Below are 21,694 nucleotides of genomic sequence, written 5' to 3'. Positions count from 1 at the left end.
CCCACAAGTGACCCCATATTGGAAACTAGACCCCGAAGGAACTTATCTAGATGTGTTCTGAGAACTTTGAACCCCTAAGTGTTTCACTAAAGTTTTTAACGCAGAGCCGTGAAAATAAAAAAAAAAAATTTTCCCACAAAAATGATTTTTAGCCCACAAATTTTTATTTTCACAAGGATAACAGGAGAAATTGTTTGGCAAAGGTTGTTGTCCAATTTGTCCTGAGTACGCAGATACTCCACATGTGGGAGTAAACCACTGTTTGGGCGCACAGCAGAGCTCAAAAGGGAAGGAGCACTGTTTTACTTCTTTAACGCAGAATTGGCTGGAATTGAGTTTGGATGCCATGTCGCATTTGGAGAACTCATGATGTGCTTAAACAGTGGAAACCCCCCAAATCTAACTCCAACCCTAACCGGAACACATCCTCAACCCTAATCCCAACCCTAACTCTAACCATACCCCTAACTCTGACACACCCCAACCCTAACCCCAACCGTAAACGTAATCCAAACCCTAACCCCAACTCTAGCCCCAACCCTAACTCTAACTTTAGCCCCAACCCTAACCCTTACTTTAGCCCCAACCCTAACCCTTACTTTAGCCCCAACCCTAACCGTAACTTTAGCCCTAACCCTAATGGGAAAATGGAAATAAATACTTTTTTTAATTTTATTATCTTTCCCTAACTAAGGGGGTGATAAAGGGGGATTTGACTTACTATTTATAGCAGGTTTTTATAGCGGGTTTTTGTGTTTGGCAGCTGTCACACACTAAAAGACACTTTTTATTGCAAAAAATAGTTTTTGCATCACCACATTTTGAGAGCTATAATTTTTCCATATTTTGGTCCACAGAATCATGTGAGGGCTTGTTTTTTGTGGGACAAGTTGATGTTTTTATTGGTACCATTTTCGGGCACATGACATTTTTTGATCGCTTTTTATTCTGATTTTTGTGAGGCAGAATGAACAAAAACCAGTAATTCATTAATTTCCTTTTTGGGGGGCGTTTATACTGTTCTGGGTTTGGTAAAATTGATATGAGAGTTTTATTTTTTGGGTTAGTGTGATTACAGTGATATATCATTATATAATTTTTTTATGTTTGGCGCTTTTATACAATAAAATCTTTTTTATATAAAAAATAATTATTTTTGCATCGCTTTATTCTGGGGGCTATAACTTTTTAAATTTGTTTGCTGATGACACTGTATGGCAGCTTGTTTTTTGCGGGACAACATGACGTTTTCAGAGGTACCATGTTTTTTTCCGTCTTTTTCATCTCGTGTTATTCCACTTTTTGTTCGGTGGCGTGATGATAAAGCATTGTTTTTTGCCTCCTTTTTTATTTATTTTATTACGGTGTTCAGGACTCAGAAGGAGACCCTCGGAAGAACACGATCACATCGCATTGTTCTGAGCATCTCAGGGAAGCACAAAGGGAGCCCCCTCCCTGCGCGATGCTTCTCTATGCCACCGGAACGCTGCGATCTTGTTTGATCGCAGCGTTCCAGGGGTTAAAGTGCCATGGACCGCTCCTGGCACTTAGTACCGGATGTCAGCTGTGATAATCAGCTGACACTCGGCCGCGATCAGCCGCGCTCCCCCCGGAATAGTACGTCCAATGGTAGAAAGGGGTTAAAAAAATGATTGGAGAGGGTAAATATTACAAAGAAGTGCAGACAATGATAAGCAGTTCAGCTAAAATGATCTCCAGTGCTTTAAAATGAAAAGCCAGACCAGAGAGATGTGGAAGAAAACAGAAGACTACCATTCGAATGGATGGAAGAATAGCCAGAATGGCAAAGGCTCAGCCAATGATCAGCTCTGGGATGATCAATGACAGTCTCAAGTTACTGTGACAGTTAGAAGACCCCTGTGTGAACCTAATCTCTTAGCAAGAAGTCCCGACAAAGTCCCACTGTTAAAAAAAAAAAAGACATGTACTGAAGCGGATACAATTTGCCAAAGAATACCTCAACTGGCCTAAAGAGAAATAAAGAAACATTTTGTGAACCGATGAAAGTAAAATTGTTCTTTTTGGGTCCAAAGGCTGCAGACAGCTCGTCAGAAGACCCCCAAACTCTGCATTCAAGCCACAGTACACTCTGTCAGTGAAGCAAAGTGGTGAAAGCATCATGATATGGGCATGTTTCTCTTTCTATGGTGCCAGTTTGTATATATTAAAATACTTGAAGAGGTTGTGCTGCCTTATCCTGAAGAGGATATGCCCTTGAAATGGGTGTTTCAACAAGACAGCGACCCTAAACATACCAGTAAATTAGCAAAATCTTGGTTCCAGTCAATCAAAATTGGGATTATGGAGTGGCGAGAACAATGCCCGGACCTTCATTCAATAAAACACGTGTGGGATTACATAAAAAAATGCTGTTTCTGAAGCAAAGCCAACAAATGACAAAACATTGTGGGATGTAGCCCAAGCATTGTAGGCTGGAATAACAGTTGACAGGTGGCAGAAGTTGGTTGACTATTTTTTTTAGAATACCTTAATGTTCATTTTTTGCTATTTTCTGCAAAGTAGTTAAAAACAGGTTTGTTCAGACATGTGAAGGGGGCCTTAGGTCATGTTCCCACATTCAGTAATTGGTCAGTATTTCACATCAGTATTTGTAAGCCAAGATTACAAATACTTAGGTAAAATACTGGCAAAATAATGAACGTGTCCTTGAAAGCAGCTTTTAATTTGCATAAAAAAGCTTCAAAAACTCAAAATATGAACATAGCCTTAGGGTGTATTTGAAGTGTATGCATTAGTGAAGGTTGAATTCGAAAACCTAAGGATTCTCCTTATGGGCGGTAACTGGTAAGCTAAGAGAAAAGCTACCTATATTGTTCACTTTGTTGGCTTATTATTCCTGTATATGCTCCATTATTTAGCTACTTTCTGCTCCATGCAGCTATCAACAATGGTGGATATTTGTCCACTTTGTTATAGTGCAGTCTTTTTTAGGTTTCCCTTTTTCTTCCTGATGACACTATGTAGGTTCTGGGGAAACTTGCCCTGGAGCCTCTTCCCAGATGAGTGTGTTGTGGCTTCACCAATATCTGACATTAAGGCCACATTCCCCTGTTCAGTATTTGGTCAGTATTTTACATCAGTATCTGTAAGCCAAAACCAGGAGTGGGTGATAAATACAGAGGTGGTGACATGTTTCTATTATACTTTTCCTCAGATTGTTCCACTTCAGGTTTTGACTTACTAATACTGATGTGAAATAATAACCAAACACTGAATGTTGGAACGTGGCCTAAGGCCTCCTTCAACCGTCTGTATAAACCTGTTACTGGAAAAATTAGTACTGGTATCATCAGTGTTTTGGATCAGTGTGCTATCCGTGTTTTTCCAGAAGCCATCCATGTGCTGTACCTGTTTTTCACTGACCTTTGGTCTTGTATTGGCCCTTGTCATCCCTGCTGCCGGTAAAAAACGTACATATCTCTGTGTGGGTTATGCGAACACACAGTCCGTGTAAAAACAGAGACATGTGCTCAGCAGCATAGTGTATAATGTGTACGTGTGGTATCTGTGAAAAAAACAGATACTACGTGTACTGCAAACATGGACATGTGAACGTGGCCTTACCGAGAGTGGCTCTAAACTGTTTCCCTACAGTGGATCACCATGAATAAAGTGGCAAATTAAAAGAAAAAAAAAGTTGAAAAATGTGTTAATCTTATGATGTACTGATAAAAATATATATATATATTTAGCTGGAAGAATCTGTAAAAAATATTTCCTCTAACCTCTAGCTATGCTAGCATTCGCATATAATAAAATATAACAATAATGCGCTTACATTTTATGTTTCTTTTCTGATCCACAGAAATGATCTGTTATCTTGTGAAGAACCATGCTGTGTGTAATGCCATTAAACATATTCAACATCTGGTAATTCTCCAGAAAGAATAATAATAAAAAAATCTTTAAAAACATATAAAATATTGAAATAATTATAATACAATTGGATATACTGTACGTGTGCCTCAATGTCAATTGAGTTCGATAATCCAAACTAGGTTCCAATTAAGCGATTCTTTTATTTTATCCTTTGTGATTTTCTCAAAATGAAATGTATAAATTCATGAAAGTCCCCAGCCATCGTTTGTCTACCCACTACGATCTCAGACCATTTGTTCTTAATACTATTGGGATAATATTGTGTATATTACAAACATGGCGACATTCTTTTCTATTTTCGTCTTCAGCAGCTGTTAAAGGAAAATCGTCACCCGGAAAGTTTTATCTCCCTCTAAGATGGGGTATTCTAGGAATGATCAGATTGAATAGAGACATTTGGATGTGGGTGTAGAATCTGTTCACTAAGGTCGGACTGTTGCTAAATTTACTCAATAAAATACAGCGAGCGCGATCACCTGATGTCTGGATCCGTGTCTATTTTTGCAACATATAGAGTAACAATCTAATTCCCAGTTATTAAATATGCAGCATAATGTAATAGGAAATACTAGACTAGAGGTCTGAAAACGTAGACCTGAAGACCTACACACCGCATGACCTTGAAGACAACTGCGCTTATTGCATTTATTACATTCTATAGGACACCAGTAATAATTCAAATTCATAAATGTAGGTGAAGGTACAAAATCCATTATTAGTACAGAACCAATGGATTCTGTTAAAGACAGGTCATCAATATTTCCTTGGCTGGGGTCTAATTCAGTGGTGTAACTTAAAACTCTTGGGCTCCAATGCAAAATCTCCAATTGGGACCCCTAATATTGCAGTAATAGTTTTAATAGTTTTCATGTGGGCCAAATTGACCTTCTAAGTCCCCTAGACACTAAGGCTCGGGTGCCAAGGCCTTATTCCTAGGACCCTTAATGATGAACATTATGAAAATCAGTTCCTTGAATGGGACTAATTTGTAGAACCATAATGACACATACAGACAAGTCTCTCTACTTGCAGAGTTTTCCAGTGAGTTCCTTTAAGAGCCTCCAGACCACCAAAGAAGGCAGAGATGGTTTATTACTATCTCTGCCTTCTTGATTGCTGTATACAGAGCGCTGAAGGATTGCGGTGAGTACAGATTAGGAAGCGCTCTCACCTCTGGACTCAGAGATCATGTGATCCATGGGTGCCTGGAGGTGGACATAGATAATCTTTGTAGTGCAGATAGGGGGATAAATTCACCCTGCAACTGAGGCTATTATGTCTACCCTATTTTCAAGAGAAATCATATGTAAAAAAAATTAAATGGTGTAAAACCCCCAAAAAAGTTCTTTTATAACCTTCTAAAGAGAACAATTTGTGAAATAAATGAAAAAATAAAAAAATAAAGATGATAAAAGAAGCTTCCAGTTCAAATCGATATTTGTAGCCCCACCCAGTCGAGAAATAAAACAAGTGTCCTATAAATAAGAATAATTTGTACAGAAAGAACACAGTTTAAAACATATTTTAGTGTGAGCAGGTTGTGGGGTGCAGTGACGGACAGGAGGCAGAACAAGAGTTAACAGGTTTAATAACAAAGGGATTGCTCCACGCAGGGAGGTGATGGGTAAACAGGGATATGGCAGGAGGGAAAGGCCCAGTTATAAGGGTGGGCTACAGTTACAATGGCACTAGATAAAACAACTGTTCATGAGGGGTTAAACTTATCAGCCCGGTGGCTTCTCAGCTGAAGAGTCTTAAAGTGAACCTGTCAGCAGATTTTGCCGCTATAAGATGTGGCCACCTCCTTTCAGGGCTTATCAACAGCATTCTATAATAAGCGACCGGTGTGACCTGAAAGTGAGAAAAAAATGTAATATTATACTCACCGGGGGGGTTATCCTGTGCGGTCCAATCCGATGGGTATCGCAGGGCACCTCCCTTCTTCTTGCAACGCCACCCTCCTGCTTCCTCATTGCCCCCTGGCATCAGTGCTCCTTCGCAGGTGTACTTCTCTGCCCTGTTGAGGGCAGAGTAAAATACTGCAGTGCACAGGCGCAGGGCCTCTCTGACCTTTCCTGGCACCTGCGCACTACAGTACTTTACTCTGCCCTCAAGACGGCAGAGATGTACACATGCGCAGGAGCAACAACGCTGGGGAGTGATGAAGAAGCAGGAGGGCGGTGTTGCAAGAAGATGGGAGGTGCCGGACCCGGACCTGCAACACCCATCAGACCGGACTGCACAGGACCGCCCCCAGGTGATTATAATATAATTTATGTTTCTTCACATGCAGGTCAGACACTGTATGTTAAGTGTCAAGTTCCCACTTCTGTACAGGGGGAATCTCAAACCATCTCCGCTGCAGTCTCCCATACTTCTCCAGCCACAGTGAAGTCTGCTCAGCAGAGACGTCAGTCCCAGCGTCTTGCTCACTCTCACTCTGTGTATAGGGTTACTACTGCTTTTCCAGCTTCTGCCATTGAAGCCAGTGCTGGGCAGCGGCGAGCAGACGCTTTTGGGACTAAATCCTGCTTTTCCCCTTCTGAGCATGCCCAGGGCAAGATCTCCCATTGAAGATCGAGGGTCACATGCTCAGATACTGCAGCAGATCCCATTGGTCCTCCAGGAAGGTCCTGAAGGTGCTCAACTTCTGTGGCAGCTTCCCATTGGTCCTTCTGGGAAGGTCCTGTACATGCTGCAGCTATAAAAGGTTCGCATGACCGCACGGCCATGCGCTAGTGTACATTTGTATATGTGTGTGTGTGTTGATGAGTGCAAGTCGTCCTTAAATATCCCATCCCTATTGAATGACTGCTCGCGTGAGGTGGATGATTGATATCTAGCGCCCGACTTAGCCATCTGCATGTAACACACAAAACAGCGTCTATTGCTGTGACCGCCAGTGCGGCGCCGTGAGCTTTCACAGAGCTTTCCTGACCCAAGCCTGGGTGGTTAGTGGCGTCCACCAGTGCGGCTTTGCATGCATTCTCGTGCAACTTTATTAATATTATTTTTTTCTCTCTGACACCCCAGTTGCGGTGTCGAGCACAAGAGGTCTATATGAACTCAAATCCTGTGTCTTGGGATTGAGTTCAGGGACTCCTTGCTTGCGCTCTTGGTGTGGTACCGTGGCCCTGTGACGCAACAGGGTTCGCTTCCTCCACACAGGGTGAAGTTAACCCATGTGTATCCACATTGTACCGCCATATAGTCCGTCATTACTTAGCAGCAGGTTCCATCTCTGCATGGTGGATCCCGGGCTGCAAACGCACCTTATTCTATCCATTCTAATTATTTGATGCGTTCCGCTAGCCCTAACATTACACTAGCACCAGGGTCTGGCTAGTAATGATGGACAAACAGCAATCCTTGCTGTACATCCAGCAGCTGGAGGGTAGGTTGGCGGCTCTCGAGCGCACAACCTCAGCTGTGGATGTAACTGCAGTTGCTGTTCAGGCTGCTAGTGTGGCTGCAGCAACCTTGTCCTCTGCCACCCCTGTACCGAATCTATCTCGCCTCCCGCTGCCAGAAAAATTTTCTGGTGATAGTAAGTCTTGTAGGGGTTTCGTGAGTCAGTGCTCTATACATCTCGAGCTTCTGGCCTGTCGTTTCCCTACAGAGCGGGCTAAGGAGGGGTTTATTGTGTCTCTCCTATCGGACAGGGCGTTGGAGTGGGCTATGCCACTGTGGGAGCGTGGCGATCATATGGTGCAGAGTGCTTCGTTGTTTCTGAGCATTCTGAAGCAGGTCTTTTTAGGACCTCGTGTCACCCATGATACGGCGCTCCAACTGTTGGCATTAACTCAGGGCTCGTCCTTGGTCAGCCAAAATCCGTCCACTTCCGCACCCTAGCATCTGAGCTGGAGTGGTCAGATAAAGCCCTTATTCCGATATTTTGGAGGGGGCTGGCTGACCACGTGAAGGACGCCCTGGCCACTAGGGAGATTCCCACCACACTGGAGGAGTTAATAGCAGTGTCCACTTGTATTGACCTCCGTTTTCACGAGCGGAGGTTAGAGCGAGCCCAGTGTAGGCAGAGGTTTCGGCTGGCTCCCACCTTCGCCAAACCTTTGGAATCTCCAGTCCAGGCCCCTGAGTCATATGAGGCCATGGAAGTGTCACGAGCGGGATCTAAGTCCTGGACCGCTCTTGCACTCCAGGTTTGTCATGTTTGCCAGCAGTCAGGACATCTTGCCACCAGATGTCCGCAGCGGTTGAGGAAATGTCAGTGTCTAGTGGTAGTAGGTGGAGGTACACTAGACACGGCGACGTTTGCCTCCAAATTGTCCTTTAAGGGGACAATTACAATAGGCTCATTCACTCACTCGGTAGAGCACTGCGTGGATTCTGGAGCGGAGGGCAATTTTATTTCTTCTGCCTTCACCCAGCATCACGCAATACCCCTGGTAATGCTAGCTCAACCAGTAACTGTACGAGTGGTGAATGGGTCAACAGTGCCCTCACAGATAACACACTAAACCATCCCTTTCACTCTGTCCTTGTTGCCATCTCATCAGGATATTATATCTCTGCTCATCATTCCTGAGGGAATTGATGAGATCCTGTTAGGGATGCCTTGGCTACGGTATCACTATCATCATATCGAGTGGTCCACAGGCAGAATTTTAGGATGGGGTGAATCTTGTGGGGGTAGATGTCAGAGGGAGAGCGTACAGGATGCTACTACTGAGGTACCCGCAGATTTATCCTCTCTTCCGAAGCAATATTGGCCCTATGCAGACGTGTTCTCCAAAAGGGCTGCGCAGACCCTTCCGCCTCACCACCCCTATGACTACCCTATTGACCTCTTGCCTGGTGCTGAGCCTTCCCGGGGTCGAGTCTATCCTTTGTCTCTCCCAGAGATGGAGGCAATTTCACATTATATCCGAGATAATCTAGCAAGAGGATTCATTAGGAAGTCAGTGTCACCTGCAGGGGCTGGGTTCTTCTTCGTACAGAAGAAGAGTGGAGAACTACATCCATGCATAGACTACAGGTGTCTTAATGCCATCACTGTTAAAAATAAGTACCCACTACCCCTGATATCTGAGCTTTTTGATAGGCTATGGGGAGCAAGGGTATTTACTAAATTAGATCTGCGGGGTGCTTACAACCTGATTCACATCCGTGAGGGAGAAGAATGGAAGACGGCTTTTAACACCAGGGATGGGCACTATGAATATCTGGTGATGCCCTTCGGGCTCTGTAATGCCCCAGCAGTTTTCCAATACTTTGTAAACGACATCATCCGGGATATGCTTTCCACCTCGGTCATAGTTTATCTGGATGATATTCTCATCTACTCTCCAGATATAGACTCCCACCGGAGAGATGTTTGCAAGGTCTTCGACCTCCTACGGGCTAACTCCCTCTATGCCAAGTTGGAGAAGTGTGTGTTTGAGCAGGAATCCTTGCCTTTCCTTGGCTATATCATCTCTGCCCAGGGATTGGCTATGGATCCTGCCAAGCTACAGGCTGTGATGGACTGGCAGGAATCCCATTCTCTCAAAGCGGTGCAGCACTTTATGGGGTTCATTAATTACTATCGCCAGTTCATTCCCAACTTCTCAACTTTGGTAGCTCCCTTGGTTGCCCTCACCAAGAAGGGGGCAAATCCTAAGTTGTGGTCGGAGGAGGTCTCCAAGGCCTTTCTCTCGATTAAGTCACACTTCGCTAGCGCTCCCATCCTACATCGCCCCAATGTAGATAGGCCATTTATTATGGAGGTGGATGCCTCATCCGTTGGTGCTGGAGCAGTCCTCTTCCAAAAGGATGCTCAAGGTCGGAAGCATCCTTGCTTCTTCTTCTCTAAGATCTTTTCACCAGCGGAGAGGAATTATTCCATTGGGGACAGGGAGTTGCTAGCTATGAAGTTGGCTTTCTCAGAGTGGAGACATCTTCTGGAGGGAGATCGCTTTCCCTTCCAGGTGTTCACAGACTACAAGAACTTGATGTATTTACAGACAGCCCAGCGGCTAAATTCTCGTCAGGCTAGATGGTCCCTGTTCTTCTCCCGGTTCCATTTCACCCTTCATTTTCTTTCCGGGGAGAAGAACGTTCGTGCCGACGCTCTCTCTCGCTCTGTAGTGTCATCAGAGGAGGAGGAGGAGGAGCCTCGGCTTATTGTCCCTTCAGAGAGCCTGAGAACTGTGGCTCCGGTTTTGCTAGAGTCTGTGCCCCCAGGCAAGACTTTTGTTCCATGTAATTTGTGACTGGAGGTTCTCTCTTGGGCTCACTCGTCCAGGGTGGGTGGACATTTTGGGAAAGAGGACATCTGAGCTCTTGGTGAGGACGTACTGGTAGCCGCATATGGCTCGTGATGTCGCAGACTATGTTCGGGCGTGTATCTCCTGCGCCAAGAACAAGTCTCCTCAGCAACGGCCAGCTGGGTTGCTTTACCCCCTGCCGGTGGCAGACAGGCCTTTGGGGTGGGCTTACCCAAGTCTCGTAGCTGCACCATTATCTGGGTGATCACCGACCATTTTTCCAAAATGGTGCACTTGGTGCCTCTTCCACTGCTACCTTCTGCACAGGCTCTGGCTGCATTGTTCATCAAACATATCTTTCGCCTACACGGTATGCCGGACAAAATTGTCAGTGACCGGGATCCCCAGTTTGCATCTCGATTCTGGAGAGAGCTTTGTCTTTACTCAGTATTGAGTTGAATCTCTCTTCAGCATATCATCCTGAGATGAATGGGTTGGTAGAGAGGGCCAACCAGACCATGGTCACATATTTACGACATTTTGTTTCTGCCAGGCAGGATGACTGGGAATCCTTGCTACCGTGGGCAGAGTTTGCACTTAACAACGCCATAGCCGACTCCACCGGTCAGACTTCATTCCTCCTAAATTATGGCCAGCATCCGCGTGTCCCTGTGCCCATGCTGGTGTCTTCCATCAACTCCAGGGTGGCAGACTGGGCTGTGGAGGCATGGGACATTTGGACCGCACTCAGGATGCCATTCGGGCCTCCAAGGAGAGAATGAGGTCCTCCGCCGATGCTCATCGGCGCCCCGCTCCGACCTTTGCTTCTGGTGACTTAGTGTGGCTCTCCGCCCTTAACATCAGGCTGCGTGTTGAGTAGGCTTGAGCGAAACGGGTCGGCCATTTTCAGAAGTCGCCGACTTTTGGCAAAGTCGGGTTTCATGAAACCCGACCCGACCCCTGTGTGGGGTCGGCCATGAGGTCGGCAATCTTCTGAATCTGGTGTCAGAATTCCGATACCGAGTTCCGATATGTTTGCGATATCGGAACTCGGTATCGGAATCCACATTTAAGTGTAAAATAAAGAATTAAAATAAAAAATATTGATATACTCACCTCTCCGACGCAGCCTGGATATCACCTCTGGTAACCGGCATCTTCCGTTCCTAAGAATGGCGCTTGAAAGACCTTTTGAATGCTTCACGGCTTGTGATTGGTCGCGGCGGCCCACGTGACCGCTGAGCGACCAATCACAACAAGCCGTGACGTAATTCTCAGGTCCTAAATTCCTCATTCTAGGAATTTAGGCCATGAGAATTACGTCACGGCTTGTGATTGGTCGCTGAGTGGTCACGTGGGCCGCCGCGACCAATCACAAAGCCGTGACGTCATCTAAGGCCCTTCACGCGCTAATTCTTAAGAAGGAAGGCTGCCGGAAAGAAGCAGGGTGCGTCCGAGGGTGAGTATATACCTAATAGGAATATACTCACCCTCCGCTTCTTTCCGGCAGCCTTCCTTCTTAAGAATTAGCGCGTGAAGGGCCTTAGATGATGTCACGGCTTTGTGATTGGTCGCGGCGGCCCACGTGACCGCTCAGCGACCAATCACAAGCCGTGACGTAATTCTCATGGCCTAAATTCCTAGAATGAGGAATTTAGGACCTGAGAATTACGTCACGGCTTGTTGTGATTGGTCGCTGAGAGGTCACGTGGGCCGCCGCGACCAATCACAAGCCGTAAAGCATTCGAAAGGTCTTTCAAGCGCCATTCTTAGGAACGGAAGATGCCGGTTAGTACCAGGACGCGTCAGAGGGTGAGTATATCAATATTTTTTATTTTAATTCTTTATTTTACACTTAAATATGGATCCCAGGGCCTGAAGGAGAGTTTTCTCTCCTTCAGACCCTGGGAACCATAGTATCCCATTGCACTGATTTGGGTTTCGCGTTTCGGCCGACCCCGACCCCGACTTTTTTATAGGATCGGCCGATTTCACTCGACCCGACTTTTGAGAAAGTCGGGTTTCGTGAAACCTGACCCGATCCTATAAAAATAAAATTCGCTCAACCCTAGTGTTGAGTCCACTAAGTTTGCACCTCGCTACTTGGGTCCCTTCAAGGTCCTCGAACAGGTTAACCCTGTGGTCTACAGTCTGGTTCTTCCTCCACGCCTGGGTATCACCGACACCTTTCATGTGTCCCTCTTGAAGCCCGTATACATGTCCCGGTTTTTCAAGTCATCTGCCGGGACATCGGGTTCGTCTACAGATGATTACGAGGTGAACGCTATTTTGGGATGCAAGGTGGTACGTGGCAAAAAATTTTATTTGGTGGATTGGAAGGGTTATGGCCCAGAGGACAGGTCCTGGGAGCCTGCTGAACACATTCGAGCTCCACAGCTCATTGCTGCCTTCGAGTGTAGCGAGCTCCACGGAGGGGGGGTAATGTTAGGTGTCGAGTTCCTGCCTCTGCACAGGGGGAATCTCGAACCATCTCCGCTGTGGACTCCCACTCTTCTCCAGCCAGCAATGGAGTCTGCTCAGCGGAGACGTTGGTCCCAGCATCTTGCTCAGTTTCACTCTGTGCATAGGGTTACTGCTGCTTTTCCAGCTTCTGCCATTGAAGCCATTGCTGGGCAGCGGTGAGCAGATGCTTTTGGGACTAAGTCCTGCTTTTCCCCTTCTGAGCATGCCCAGGGCAAGATCTCCCATTGGAGATCGAGGGTCACATGCTCAGATACTGCAGAAGATCCCATTGGTCCTCCAGGAAGGTCCTGAAGGTGCTCAACTTCTGTGGCAGCTTCCCATTGGTCCTTCTGGGAAGGTCCTGTACATGCTGTAGCTATAAAACGTTCGCATGACCGCACGGCCATGCGCTAGTGTACATTTGTATATGTGTGTGTGTGTTGATGAGTGCAAGTTGTCCTTAAATATCCCATCCCTATTGAATGACTGCTCGCGTAAGGTGGATGATTGATATCCAGCGCCCGACTTAGCCATCAGCACGTAACACACAAAACAGCGTCTATTGCTGTGACCGCCAGTGCGGCGCCGTGCGCTTTCACAGTGTTTTCCTGACCCAAGCCTGGGTGGTTAGTGGCGTCCGCCAGTGCTGCACTGCACGCACTCTCGTACAACTTTATTAATATTATTTTTTTCTCTCTGACACCCCAGTTGCGGTGTCGAGCGCAAGAGGTCTATATGAACTCTAATCCTGTGTCTCGGGATTGAGTTCTGGGACTCCTTGCTTGTGCTCTTGGTGCAGCACCGCGGCCCTGTGATGCAACAGGGTTCGCTTCCTCCACACAGGGTGAAGTTAACCCATGTGTGTATCCACATTGCACTGCCATATAGTCCGTCATTACTTAGCAGCAGGTTCAATCTCTGCACGGTGGACCCCGGGTTGCGAATGCACCTTACTCTATCTACTCTAATTATTTGGTGTGTTCCGCTAGCCCTAACACTGTAGATAAGCCCTGAAAGGCAGTGGCCGCATCTTATAGCGGCAAAATCTGCTGACAGGTTCCCTTTAATGTTCAACGGTGGTGCCTTCACAACCGGTGCGTGATGACTCCGGGGTAGTCCTGAAGAAGTTGAAGATGTGGTTTCTAATGGTGGCGACGAGTCCTCGCTGTCTCGAGTGGGGTCCTGGATCTGGATTCGATGTGAGAAATGAAGAACAGTCTTTGATGCTGCCCGAGCATAGTTCAGCTTGGCAGAACACTACGGTTGAGGTAGAACGCAGTTCTATGTAAGTCACCCTTGTACTCTGGCACTTTCAAACTGCAGGTCTCTTCTCACAGTCACTGTACTTGACGGTCGGGGGTCTATAGCACTGGCCTGCGCTGTCACGTTGCTCGAAGGATCGAGCACCAACCTTCCCTTGCTGCGCACGCTGTCTTCCCGCCAAGTCTCTCCCTGTCTTCCTGTGCACAGCCCCTTTTATCTCTGACACACCCCCAGTTGAACAGTACAAAGGTCGGTCCTGGTCAGAAAGCTTTCCCCCGGGCAACAATGGTGACAGCCCTGACAGTTCTGGAACAGTGAGCAAGAAAAGTACCCCCGGTCCATCTTCTTACATTAGTACTGCGTTATGGCAATAAAAAAATTGAAACAACATAGAAAAGCAGACACATATTTCTTTATTTTGTTTAATATTTTCCTCCATTATTGTAAAAAAAATGAAAATGATATAAAAATGAAGCCACCTGTATAGCTATAATAAAAAATTCTTGAACATCCAAATGAGACCATGTAAAAAAAAAACCCCTGAAAATGTGTCTGGTCATGAGCAGGAGAAAATGACCTGGTCTTGAACTGCTTAATTCTGATTATGAATGAAGCTCTGAGCAATTAGACCCCATCACTTCAACATTGATGATCAATTGATTGTTCAATGACTGAGTCGGGGATAACTCGTTTAGACGGTGTTCACATGTTCCAGCAGTGTTGCGGTATTTTAGCTGCACGCCACGGCCTCAATTAGTGTTCAATGGGCAGGAGAGGCTAAGGTTTTTTTTTTAGATGTGAAAAGCAATAATTGTAAAAATTGACACACAGATAAAAAATGGGTACAGCACACTGTAAAAAACAAGGACCGTTTTTCAAGTATGAAGAAATCACCATGTCCGATATCCATTTTTCTTCCCCCGTTTTGTCAGTGTTTCCTATCCTGGGTACGTCTTAGCTGCAGGAGACTGAACTGAACCGTGAGACTTGGAGCCACAATGCTGAAACCATACAGCAATACAAATCTTCGAGATCACAATGCTTTTACCATGTACGGAGATGATGAACAACTCGCAGTGTAAAGTTTATTGGAGACGAGTTCAAGATTAGTACAAGAAAAGCACAGATGTCTGAATTATTGTGCACAGGAAAATGTATCTGTATTAATGACATTCATGGTGTAACCTTGATCTATACCCTTAACACTGCAATGGAAGAAATGACCCAGGAGTTGAAAGAAACTGTTGAAAGTCACTTTTACACTGTCAGGATCTTACTGATATGTTCTGTGAATAATTGACAGTTAACATCTATGAACATATTATCAGTGACTTTGGTCTCTGCGAGAGGTATGTTATCACAATTCATTTATACTGTCATATGTCTGCTTTCCAACTAATAAAATTGGTGAGCTTCATTTTCTTCACTCTCATGTAACGTTTCCCATGCCTGTCTTCCGGGCAAGATCTATACATGAGGACACTGCCATGACCTTTCCTGACCCGTTCCCAAGCATTTCTCTTGACTTCCCGATTCGTTCCCAGGCAATTCTTCTGACACAGTTTTCTGTAAAGTTTTGTATTTAATCTTTGCTATCTTGAATTTTTTTCTCAAGAGCCTCCTTTCTTGTTTAATGTAACCATCGGCAATTTTTTCCCCTTGTCCACGGCCAGTGTTACAGTGGTGCTGAGCGTACTAGCTCGCTTTCATAGCATTGCTACACTCAAGCTTAAAAAATGTAACGGATCTCGGAGAAAATTGTTCTTGTTGTGTAATAGAAAATAATAAGAGAATGGAAATAATAGAAAATTATTCATGATGATAAGATATTTCACATTGAGTAGGTTTATATGACTTTTAAGTATTTTAACCCATCAATATCGGCAGAATTGACCGGCAGCCTAATCTCTATGAGGGTCTCCTGACACTCTCCTGCCAGATCATCTCACCATAGATGACGGTCAGATAGTTTGAATATTAAAGCTTAACACTTTTTATTATTCAGGAGAGAACCCTGAAACTGTATCCGCTCTCCCCATTGAAAATCTCTTAAAACATTCATCTTGAGCTGAGCGTTCATGTGTATGGGAGAGTTGGGAGAGATAGTTGATGACCGTATGTGCCCTCCTCCATCAGCTATCACATGTGTAAAGGGCTTTAATGGGTTAATCAGCTTTCTGTGTATATTGTATAGTGACAGATCTGATAATCAGTGCTGGGGGTGTGGTTGGACTAGGAGGCATGAGAGCAGCTTGTCCTGTAGTGATAATCTCCTGCCGATAAACCACTGACTGTATTGAAAAAGCAAAACTTGGCCCAGTAAGCAACAAATTTGCTGTAACTAGGGTCTCAACCCCTACATTATGCTGCTCTCAGATTTCATAGTGAAAACCTGGTGACAGACTCCCTTTAATTAGTTAGACAACCTGAAAATAAGCAAGTTTGCAATTGCCTTGTTTATCCTATCTGCTGTCATTCTCCTGCAATGAGACCTAATTGAGGAAAAAATGCATAAAAAGTGTGGCACAAGTGAAGTAAAGATGCACACAATTTTTAATGCACATACCCTAACAGTGGAAACAAAACTAAGAGAGAAACCTCCATATAAAGGCATCTCAAAAAGCATGTCAAAATGTTTCTATATGAATCCAATGCAAAAAGACATATTCAGAAATGTAACTTGAAGATCCTATATACCGTTAAAAATCTGTAATGGAGGCACCCACCAATATCCTATCTACTACTGTCTACTGTCATTTTTGTTGATGGTTGAGCAAAAACACTACTGGTCCTTGTGCAACTATTGCTGCTCCCCTGAGCACGGTTCAATGTACGGACCCCAGTATGGAAATCTGAAAATTGCAAGATTACCCACTTGTTTGAAAAAAAAAAAAACACAATAAAACATGATTTTTCTATACTTTGTCACAAGGTATAGCATGTAACTTTGTGCAACCATGAAGACGTGGAATGTGAATTCCAAACTGTGGAGGATTTTGTATTATTTTATATTGCATTGAACATTTGCAATTAAAAATCTGAGTCCTTAAAGGGAACCTGTCACCCCCAAAATGGAAGTTGAGCTAAGCCCACCAGCATCAGGGGCTTATCTACAGTATTCTGCAATGCTGTAGATAAGCCCCCGATGTATCCTGAAAGATGAGAAAAAGAGGTTATATTATACTCACCTTGGTGAGCGATCCGATGGGCGTCGCGGTCCGGTCTGGGGCCTCCCATCTTCATAGGATGACGTCTTCTTCTTGTCTTCACGCATATTATAATATAATGGTATATATACAGTACACTGCTCAAAAAAATAAAGGGAAAACTAAAAATAAAGGGAACACTAAAATACCACATCCTAGATATCTCTGAAATAAATATTCCAGTTGCAAATTTTTATTCATTGCATAGTGGAATGTGTTCAGAACAATAAAACATAACAATTATCAATGTAAATCAAAATGAATATCCCATGGAGGTCTGGATTTGGACTGATACTTGGTGATGCTTGGTGGATGGAGCGAGACATGATGTCCCAGATGTGCTCAATCGGATTCAGGTCTGGGGAATGGGCAGGCCCATCCATAGCTTCAATGCCTACATCTTGCAGGAACTGGTGACACACTCCAGCCACATGAGGTCTGGCATTGTCCTGCATTAGGAGGAACCCAGGGCCAACCGCACCAGCATATGGTCTCACAAGGGGTCTGAGGATCTCATCTCGGTACCTAATGGCAGTAAGCTACCTCTGGCGAGCACATGGAGGGCTCTGCGGCCCTCCAAAGAAATGCCACCCCACACCATTACTGACCTGCTGCCAAACTGGTCATGCTGAAGGATGTGGCAGGCAGCAGATTGCTCTCCACGGCATCTCCAGACTCTGACACGTCTGTCACATGTGCTCAGTGTGAACCTGCTTTCATCTGTGAAGACCACAGGGTGCCAGTGGCGAATTTACCAATCCTGGTGTTCTGCGGCAAATGGCAAGCGTCCTGCATGGTGTTGGGCTGTGAGCACCACCCCCATCTGTGGACATCATAGTTGGGTTTCTAATCGTTTGTGCAGACACATGCACATTTGTTGCCTGCTGGAGGTCATTTTGCAGGGCTCTGGCAGTGCTCCTCCTGTTCCTCCTTGCAAAAAGGCGGAGGTAGCGGTCCTGCTGCTGGGTTGTTGCTCTCTTATGTCCCCCTCCACGTCTCCTGGTGTACTGGCCTGTCTCCTGGTAGCACCTCCCGCCTCTGGACACTACGCTGACAGACACAGCAAACCTTCTTGCCACAGCTCACATTGATGTGCCATCCTGGATGAGCTGCACTACCTTAGCCACTTCTGTGGGTTGTAGAGTCTGTCTCATGCTACCACAAGTGTCAAAGCACAACCAACATTCTAAATTGACCAAACATCTGCCAGAAAGCATTGGTACTGAGATGTGGTCTGTGGTCCTCACCTGCAGAACCTCTCCTTTATTGAGTGTGTCTTGATAATTGCCAATAATTTCCATCTGTTGTCTATTCCATTTGCACAACAGCATGTGAAATTGATTGTCAATCAGTGTTGCTTCCTAAGTGGACAGTTTGATTTCACAGAAGTTTGATTTACTTGCAGTTATATTCTGTTGTTTAAGTGTTCCCTTTATTTTTTTGAGCAGTGTATATTTATATACATATATACATGTACGCACTGACACACACATATATACAATATAACATAACGGTATATATTTACATATACATGAGTGCACTGACAGACATATACAGTATACAGTATAACATAACGATATATATACATATACATATATACATGCGCGCACTGACACACACATACTGTATATACAGTGTACATATTTATATATAGACTTTGCTGTAAATACTGTGTATACTGTATGACATCTCTGACCATATTATTCTGTCTATTTTTCTTATTCCTTTAGATGAAGCTTCTTTTCTGTTGTTTAATTTAAAAAAAAATAGAAAGACACATATATTGGAGCTTGACAGAGAAAAACTCTTTGCATCAAGAGAACATATGTTCAAAATGATGATTGTCAGCTGGGCCTTTTTCCATCACCCCTGTGATGCCACACTGGCATGAACGATATTGTAGCACTTTGTGCTTTCATAGCTCGGCTTCCAAACCATCCGTCAGCTTTCTAGTGGTTGCAGGGTTGGGTCATGCAGGGACAATATAGAAAGCAGCTGCATGGGAGATCCCTGCTGTTTGACAGCCACCATGTCTTTAACAACAGCGGACTTAGTACATCCCAGCTCAAGTGCTACGAAATGCTCCTAGAATTACAGTATAATAATAATATCCCTTATTTACTGAATGCAGGTAACAAATATTGTACTGCTCTTTGCAATCATGAGTATCTAAATGTAATGCATAAAAGTTACTAAGGTTATACATCTATCATCCAAACACTGACTCAGGGAAGGCATTGGATGGATAGATAGATAATAGATAGATAGATAGATAGATAGATAGATAGATAGATAGATAGATAGATAGATGATAGATACTGTAGATAGATGAATAGTAGATAGATGAATGATAGATAATAGATAGATAGATACTGTAGATTGATAGATGATAGATAGATACTGTAGATAGATGGATAGTAGATAGATAAATGATAGATAGATAATTGTAGCACTGGCGCTGAGACTGGTTGGCGCGGGCACCTGGGGGTGTGGCCCCACTGGACCACAGACCGAACTTCCCTGGAAGGGGCGTAAGTAAGTAGCTTCCTAGGTGTTCGCTGGAGCCTCTGATGGTGAGGACAGACTTGTGCAATAGGAAGCTACCAGGTACCACTCCAGGGTGGAGTCGGACTGTGGATGCTGATCCCATCGGGGACAAGACACAGGCAGGCAGGCACGGCTGTGACACTGGCTGACGGATGGGTATGGCAAAGGCCCTGACGGGCAGACTGGCTTGACGGAGATACAGGCAGGCAGATGGGCGCGGCTGGCACTCAGGCAGACAGGCGGGCACGGCTGGCACTGGCAGACAGGGCTGATACTCTGGTAGGAACTGGTATACAGGCGGATGTATGGAAACAGGTAAGAACCTGTTCAGACTGGTGAATATAAACAAACAGGTAGAGACCTGTATGGCAAGTTGCAGAAGAGAGGTAAAGCAAGAGCGGATGCAAAGCAGAACCACAGGAGGCGGAGCAAGAGAAGAATAGGAGAAGGCGGAGCAGAGAGGGAGAAGGTGGACCTAAGAGCAGGAGGTGGAGCCAAGAGTAGGAGATGCAGAACCACAAGGAGCGGAGCCAGGTAGAACCGCAAGAAGCGGAGCCGCAGAGCGAGAGCTGAGCGGAGCCGCAGAGCAAAGCCACAGAGTGCAGAGCTGAGAGCAAAGCTGAGAGGCACAGAACCACAGGTTGTGGCAGAACTGAGCAGAGAGAAGCAGAACCACAGACAGTGGCGAATAGAGCAGAAAGATAAGGCGGAGGTAAACACAGCAGAGTGAGAAATGACTAATGACAAAGGAGGAACAGGAACGGACATAGACCAGAGTACAGACAGGAACAGACACGGATACACAAATAGAACACAGATGAAGGCCTGCAAATTGCAGCTCTTTGAGACAGGAAACAGACACGACCTGGCAGCTCAGTAGCAAGTGCTAACTGAGGGAAATAGTTTGCTCAGGCATCCTCCAATGGGTGAGGATGCCTTAAGTACCAGAGGCCTCTAGGCCATTGGCCAGGGACACCTTAGGGAGGTGCACACAGTCTCAATAAGAATCCGGAGTGGCTGGCGCCGCCCCCCTATGCACCCAGCCAGGAAGTGTACACAGAGCAAGTGGCCATGAAGCACATGGCATGGAACAGGCAGCAGTCAGATCTCACAGCATGGCACTGGGTGAGTGAGTTGATGTAACAGGCAGGTGGGGAATGGAAGGCCATGCAGTGATGCCGGCAGGGTTGTTACAATAATAGATAGATAGATAGATAGATAGATAGATAGATAGATAGATAGATAGATAGATGATAGACAGATACTGTAGATAGATAGTAGATAGATAGATTATAGATAGATAGATAGATAGATAGATAGATAGATAGATAGATAGATAGATACCGGTAGATAGATAGATGATAGGTAGATAGATAGATACTGTAAATAGATAGATGATAGGTAGATAATAGATAGATAGATAGATAGATAGATAGATAGATAGATAGATAGATAGATAGATAGATACTGTAGATGGATAGATGATAGATAGATACTGTAGATAGATAGATAGTAGATAGATAAATGATAGATAGATAATAGATAGATAGATAGATAGATACTGTAGATAGATAGATGATAGATAGATAGATACTGTAGATAGATAATAGATAGATAGATGTTAGATGGATAATAGATAGATAGATAATAGATAGATAAATAAATAGATATATAGTAGATAGATAGATTGATAGATACGGAAAAAATGGAAGCAGCACACCATCATAGTGCAAAAACAAGTAGCTTTTAATAGCCCATCATGCAAGCTTGAAGAAGGCTCACACACAGAGCCGAAACGTTGCATGATGGGCTAATAAAAGCTACTTGTTTTTGCACTATGATGATGTGCTGTTCTTTGTTTTCTTTTTCTAGATAGATAGATAGATAGATAGATAGATAGATAGATAGATAGATAGATAGATAGATGTTTGTTTGGAAGTACACTTTAAAGCACCACTCCAGCATTTCTTTTATTTCAGCTCTGGAGTGGTGCAACTACTCTTTGTTCCCTGACCCCAGAATTATACTCACCAGTTGCTGTCTTCAGCTCTTCCCAGCACCGCTTCAGTCCCACAGCGCCATCTTGTG

General features: G+C 44.7%; 1 protein-coding gene across 2 annotated transcripts in view; it reads left to right on the top strand.

Annotated features, from left to right (window-relative positions):
* Positions 1-21,694, top strand: part of MEF2C (myocyte enhancer factor 2C) — a 356,157-nt gene that overhangs the window by 23,522 nt on the left and 310,941 nt on the right. The gene's annotated exons all lie outside the window — the stretch shown is intronic.

The sequence above is a fragment of the Ranitomeya variabilis genome, chromosome 1, assembly GCF_051348905.1.
Source record: "Ranitomeya variabilis isolate aRanVar5 chromosome 1, aRanVar5.hap1, whole genome shotgun sequence".
Taxonomy (NCBI): domain Eukaryota; kingdom Metazoa; phylum Chordata; class Amphibia; order Anura; family Dendrobatidae; genus Ranitomeya; species Ranitomeya variabilis.
The sequence above is the reverse complement of the archived record's forward strand: the minus strand, read 5'-3'. Positions and strand labels throughout refer to the sequence as shown.